This window comes from Mirounga leonina, unplaced genomic scaffold, assembly GCF_011800145.1.
Source record: "Mirounga leonina isolate KUSES-001 unplaced genomic scaffold, KU_Mleo_1.0 Mir_115, whole genome shotgun sequence".
In the NCBI taxonomy this organism is placed as follows: Eukaryota; Metazoa; Chordata; class Mammalia; order Carnivora; family Phocidae; genus Mirounga; species Mirounga leonina.
The window spans coordinates 53,354,439-53,360,976 of NW_023270268.1; the positions used below are offsets into that span (position 1 = coordinate 53,354,439).

At 43.9% G+C, this 6,538-nt stretch overlaps 1 long non-coding RNA gene across 1 annotated transcript in view; it reads left to right on the top strand.

The window, feature by feature from the left end:
- LOC118005811 overlaps nucleotides 1–5,775 on the top strand; it is a 29,150-nt gene extending 23,375 nt beyond the window's left edge. Inside the window, exons 6-8 of the long non-coding RNA XR_004677879.1 lie at nucleotides 2,982–3,126; nucleotides 4,175–4,247; nucleotides 4,773–5,775. This is a non-coding gene — a long non-coding RNA (uncharacterized LOC118005811). The remainder of the gene's footprint in view (nucleotides 1–2,981; nucleotides 3,127–4,174; nucleotides 4,248–4,772) is intronic.
- Nucleotides 5,776–6,538: the final 763 nt, after the last annotated feature.

Here is a 6,538-nt window from a genome sequence, read left to right on the forward strand (position 1 = left end):
AAAAACCTTCTCCAGAGCCTCCTTGATTATGATTTTTTTTCTAGAACATCTCCTGGTTCATTGCTTATTGAAGCACAAGGCCTCCAAGGGTTTGTTTTGGTTTGTTTTGTGTTGTTTTTAGGTCCTCAAGGCTAAGGGTTTATTGTGACATGCATTAAGTCTTCAAGACAGGAGATGGGTTTCCTGTGGTCTTTCCCCAGTTCGCTGTCCCATGTCATAACAATTATTTTTTAAGGCTCAGCTCACTTGAGAGTATATCATAGTCTTCATCGTCTCCATTTCCACAGCCTGTAATTTGCCTGGACAATTAAGGGTTTTTTTCTTCTTGCTTTTATCCTATGCAAACAAGTCTGGTTTGTTCCTACTTATACTTACACTGGTTTTTATTCTAGTGCACATTTGAACCTCTGCTCTTTCATCTTCCTGTACTTCTTGTATGGAATATCTTCTGATCTTTTTTTCTTTTTTCTTCTCAACTATTCCTTAAAAAATAGGGGCAAACATCTGACTGTGACATTATGTCTTCTAATGGAGTCCTACAGAGGCAATTATACACTGAAATGCATACATTTTCTTATAAATTACTTTCCTCTTATTTCTTATTTTTATGTCACATTTAGGGCATTTTTCTAAAATTATGGATCTAGACCGGTTATGTGATCTATTCATTGCCTCTCTGGATAAAGGAGTATTACAAAATATTTGTGTACTAAAAGGAGGGAGTAAAAGGGGAAATTTTTTTCTGATAGGGTTGAGTTTAGGGCAAGTGCAAAAGTCCTCTTCCCCAGGGTCGCAGCCTCCCTGGAGCCAGGGTGGGGGCGCATGTGACCCAGTTCCAGTCAATGAGATCCAAGCAGATGTCTGCTGTGTGGCCCGGTTGGAAAAGCCTTGTGTTCTCTTGACAAAGGGAGACATAGTGGCTTGCCTGCCTCCTCTCCCTTTGTTGTTACATGGAATACTGATGCGTGTGGCCGCGGAATGACTAGTCCGAGGAGAAAGCCAGCCTACTCAGGATGGCAGACTGGAAAGAGAAAGCTTCCGAGCGCCCACATGCCATCTTTGACCCACTGAACCCTCTGCTTCTGGAGATTTAGTTATGTGGGGGAAACTTTTGTTTAAGCCATTATAAATGAGGCTTCCTGTGACCTGTTTCACTAATAACTGACTGTTTCTTTGCCTGCCCTGAACCCTAAGCTTGCTGCTCTCACGTGTAGCTGCCACCCCAATGACTCCACGGCATCCTAAATCCGTAGTGACTTGGGAATCACTATTTAGAAAATTCTGTGAATGACTGTTCCAGTGGGCACCACTATGTTTAGGGAAACTGCCCGTATTCTCTCCAGGATGCTCCTCCATTTTGATTATTCAATCTTTTGAACAAACCATAGGGGAAAACTTGATCTAGTGACTCTTTGATGCCTTCTTAGGGAGATAGCTGGACGGTACTAGCGTGGCCTGGAAGCCTAGATTGCTGCAGCCGAATGTTCTGTGGAACAGCATGTTGCTGGAGTTCCGTTGTTAGCTAATGCCAGTGGCGTCGATGAAATAAAAGTAAATCTGTTAACTCTGCTACTGTAACCACTTCAGGCTAATTACTTAAGTGAAGTGGTTTTGCCTTAATATGGAACATTAGTCAATTAAATTACATTTGACTACCCATAACTTTTGTTCAAGGAGCACTTCATATACAGACACCTCTAATCAGAGCACGAAGCACTTAAATACTTAATCTGGTTAAATGGAAGTGAAAACCGTAATGCATGACATTCTCCCTACTAAGGGAAATCTTCAGCCATTATGTCTGTGCAAGACCAGGCTTTAGAAACAATGAGAAAACTACCAGCAATCACTTAGAGTATTTTGAGGAGTATAGGAAAAGCACCCAAACTGTATTTATTCTCCAAAAAAAAAAAGTCCTTGAAATTATTCCTGTACCAAAATATAAAATGTTGGGGATGCCCAGGTGGCTCAGTCGGTTTAGCGTCTGCCTTTGGCTCGGGTCGTGATCCCAGGGTCCTGGGATCAAGTCCTGCATCGGGCTCCTTGCTAAGTGGGAGCCTGCTTCTCCCTCTGCCTGCTTCGCCCCCGCTTGTGCGCTCGCTCTCTCTCTTTCTCTCGGACAAATAAATAAATAAAATCTTTAAAAAAAAGAAAAAAATATAAAATGTTGGAAATTATAGTACACTTGATTTATTCTCTAACCAACCAGCAGACAATACAACAGGGACTTTAAGAGACCATTTGCCAGAGGACGTGGAAGATATTTTGTCCAGAAAATAGGTCACTTGCCATAATTTTATGGAAAAGTTTTCGTTGGCACTCATCAACTGCTCTTGCATTCTGTGCCTAGTTTGCACCAGGCCATGTGCTGGGCATCAGCCAACATCGATAGCAGGAGAGACCCTGTCCCAGAATCGGTGGTCCAGAGGCTGGGGCAGGTGAGCAAAAGAGAAGATGCAAAGGTTGACCAGGTCAAGATGAGCCTTGGGAACAGACATGTCAGGAGTTTGGACTTTGTTCCAAAAGCATAGAGAAATCAGTGGATGTTTTGCACTGCATTCACTGCATCACTTTTGCATCGTAAAACCATCTCTCTGGCTGCAGAGTAGAGACCAGATGGAGCAAGCAAGACTGGAAGCCAGGAATCCAGTTGACATGTGCACAGGTAGGGCAACAAGAGGAAACAATGAGATGGCCTGGGGAGATATTTAAGAAGCGGATTTGAAAGGACTTGGTGAATTACTAGACACTGGGTTGGGATGATTATGATTCAGTGGGTCTGAGTTGGTGCCCAGGAAACTAAATATCTTTAAGAAACACAAGCCAAGAGTTTTAGAAGAACATAGCGTTTCCCTGAAGAACTGGACACCTAAAAGCTAGTGAATGATGGTGCCTAGGTCACTCAGCCTGGCTTCTCTCTTGGCTAGCTGGCACTTCATAGCAGTTTCTACATGAGTGTTCTGTCTTTCTTTCCCCTCCAGCAAACCTCTGGGCAAAGCAGAGGTGACAGATCCATCACACAGGGCACAAGATTGAGCAGTCTTCAAGGGAAACTTTCCACGGCCCCTGTCCTAGTAGAAGAGGTTAACAACATTTGTTGAAGGTCTGCGCTCATCTCTGACTCTGGTTAGATGCTCCATTTTATCTCATTTAATACAATAGTATTATTATCCCCATCCTGATGAGAAAAAGGCTGAGATTCAGAGAGGGTGAGTGTGCTGTCTAAAGTCACGTGATTAGGAGTTGATGGCATCTCAGTTCAGGTCTGGCTGGTTCCACAGGACGGGTATGGCTCGTGCCATTGCCTGGTGCTTCTGCTGGGCAACAGTCATGGTGGAGTGGGAATAATGGGGCTACTCCCATTTTTACCACCCTAAAACTACAAGATGGCATCTGGCTGAGCCCAGTTCAACCAAAGTCCCATCATAAGCCTACGACTTATTCCCTGTTGATGGGCCCATCAAGGAACACATCTCCTGAAATTTAATACTTTAGTCAATCCTTGGCTAGCATTGTAGATCTGACCTTCCACCCACTTAAAGAAAGTGTGGAGATCTTTTCCACTGTCAGATACAAATGAGATCCAGCTGCCTGTGACTTCAACCCCAGGCCAGATGTTTTAAATGTTAAGTTTCCTGCCCAATGTATCTTTTCATTAACCAAAAATTTTTTAACTGCAGGCTGCAACCCGTTAGTGATCCTGAAATCAATTTAGTGGATCACAACAGCCTTTTAAAATATTGGAACAGAATAGACTAGAATAGAACAGAACAAAAAATATCAGAATGTACCCCACAGAGTAGAGGGTGTTATCTTGTGAAACTTACATGTCAGTTGTGTTTGTATGTGATGATAAAAAGTATATTTCTTACTCTGAGTTGTGGTTTAAAAAAAAAAAAAAAGGAAAACCGCTGCTTTGGAGGGCTCTGTCATCCTTTCTTTACAGTTCTTGAAAGAGCAGCTCTCTCTGCCCATGGGAGAAAGTTAACTCACAAACAAAGGAATGGGAAGGAAAAGACAAGTGGAAGGCAGAGTCTTACTGAAGGCAGGAAAATAACAGCTCGCAATAAATGGACATGTTCTTGTCAACAAGTCATCTGAGGCTAGTGTCCTCAGAGAGACTCTACAGTAAATTATTTTGTTGTACCAACTGCACTGTTTTCCCACGTCTCAGGATCGCTTTGGGATACTGCTTTGTGGATACTCAACAGTTTGGCTTTCTGGATGCTGCAGCACGAAACCAAGAAGTACATGTGCTTTCTTTTCTTAACTTTTCATTAATGGAAACATTTTAAAGATTTACAGAGGTAGCCAGGATGGTTTAATTAAACCTCACATACCATCCCCCGGCTTCAATAATGATCAGGTTCTGGCCAATCTGGTTTCATCTATACCTTACCCACTTTCCAGATGTGCTATCATTTTATCCACAAATATTTCAGTGTGTATTCCAAGAGGTGATTTGTGAACACTGGGTCTACTAGGGTCCTCACACACTGCAATTGAAGAGGACTGCATTCTTTGAGACATGAGGCTTTGGCCAAAACACAAGAACAGGCAGTCAGGTCCCATAAAAAGTAGGTCAGATGGCTTATGTTCCCTCTGACCAAAGACCCCAGAAAGGAAAACTGCTCACATATCCCAAGAAAATCTCCAAGAAACAAAGGAGGCGTGGGGGACAGAATGGCTTTATGAAAAGTAGGATATAAATTAAGAGCTCATGTTCACCACAGATGACTACCAGAGACTGGTCCAACTTTGTCATTTTGCAGATGAAATAACTGAGGCCAGAGAAAGTGACTTGGACCTAAGGGCCAGAGGACAGTCCTCTTGATCTTCAGTCCACAGAATCGACACAGTACGTGAATACGGTTCTCATTCAAAGTTAGAGACGGAAAGTTATTATAGGGCCTGCTAGTCAAGAAGGTGGACCAACTGCAACATGGGATATCTACTAAATTGACATTCTAGATCTTTGTCTTTCCTGAGTCAAATCCCTGGACCATTAACTGCCTGAGACCAATTCCATCTTTAAAAAAACTCAACATTCCAAAACCTTCCTCCAATGACCTGCTTCTTCAAACAACTGATTCCTTCCTTTTCCATGGCTCTGCCCTGCCTCAAGGTCTAGTCCAAACTCCTCAGCCAGGCCTTTCATGGCCTCCTGTCCCATAACCTCCACCCCATTCATCTCCACAGAGCCTCGTTGTTTTCCCCTGTGACCCCTGAATGCCCCAGGCTGGTTCCCCTTTCAAGCCCTGCAAATGTGCTCTCTTGTGTAGAACTTTCCTTGCTCCTCTTGCTCCACAATTTATCCATCCTTCTTGGCCTCCTTCAACTCTCTAAACTTTGGGAAGCCTGGTATTCCCAGACATGCATGCCTCTATCTCTCCCTTTGTCCGAATGCCTGCAGTATTTCAAATCTGTTTCATTCACGGCAGTGCTTTTTAATACTGCCTTTTAATTATCTTACCTTGGTTCACCTAGTGATCTCATCTGGGGGTCTCTAGTCCTTGAGGTTAATAACCGAGTGTTCTGGGGCCCCTGGGTAGCTCAGTCAGTTAAGCGTCTGCCTTCCCCTCAGGTCATGATCCCAGGGTTATGGAATCAAGCCCCGCATCGCATTGGGCTCCCTGCTCAGCAGGGGGTCTGCTTCTCCTCCCTCTGCCCCTCCCCCTGCTTGTGCTCTCTAACTCTCTAAAAAATGAAAAATAAAATAAAAAAATAACCGAGTATTCTCCTTTTATGAACTATCTCCTGCAGTAAATTAAATACGGGCAACTTGTGGTGCCTGGGTGGCTTATACAGTTAGGAGGCTGACTCTTGATTTTGGCTCAGGTCATTATGATCTCAGGGTCCTGGGATCCAGCCCCACATGGGGCTCTGCACTCAGTGGGGAGTTGGCTTGGGGATTTTCTCTCTCCCTCTGCCCCTCCCCCAGGTCATGCTTTCCCTCTCTCTCTCTCAAATAATCTTTTCAAAAATGCTTAACTATTAAACAATATATAAAAATAAATAAATAGGGGCAACTTGTCAGTCAGGGCAGCAGGGCACTGTGGAATGAGCTTTGGAATCAGAATTCCCTGGGTTAGAACCCCAGTCCCGCTGCTCGGTAGCCATGTGACCATGGCCCAGTTCACTGACTGTCCTGAATCTCATTCTTTTCTTGTAACATTCTCCTCTTTGTAGCATATACAGAAGATATGGAATTGACTACCCACTTACCCAGATGGTATTTAGAATTTCCAGGCCTGTGTTAACTAGAAGCTACTGAGTAGTTTTGTGCCACATCACTGAGGGGACAGAAGCAAGGTTGAATTCTATCATTATTTTCTCAAAAGCAACTCCAGGATAAAACTGTGCCATAAGCCAAGCCCATGGAAGCTGAAGTCGAACGCTGCTAATACTGGAGGGGTTTGACAGCTATGATTCGCAGGGATTGTTACAGACGTGCCCAGAGGTGCGGGAGTGCCTTGGGAGGACTTTTAGCATAGTAATTAACAGCAGATGCCGCCACACCAACCTGAACCCTCAGGGG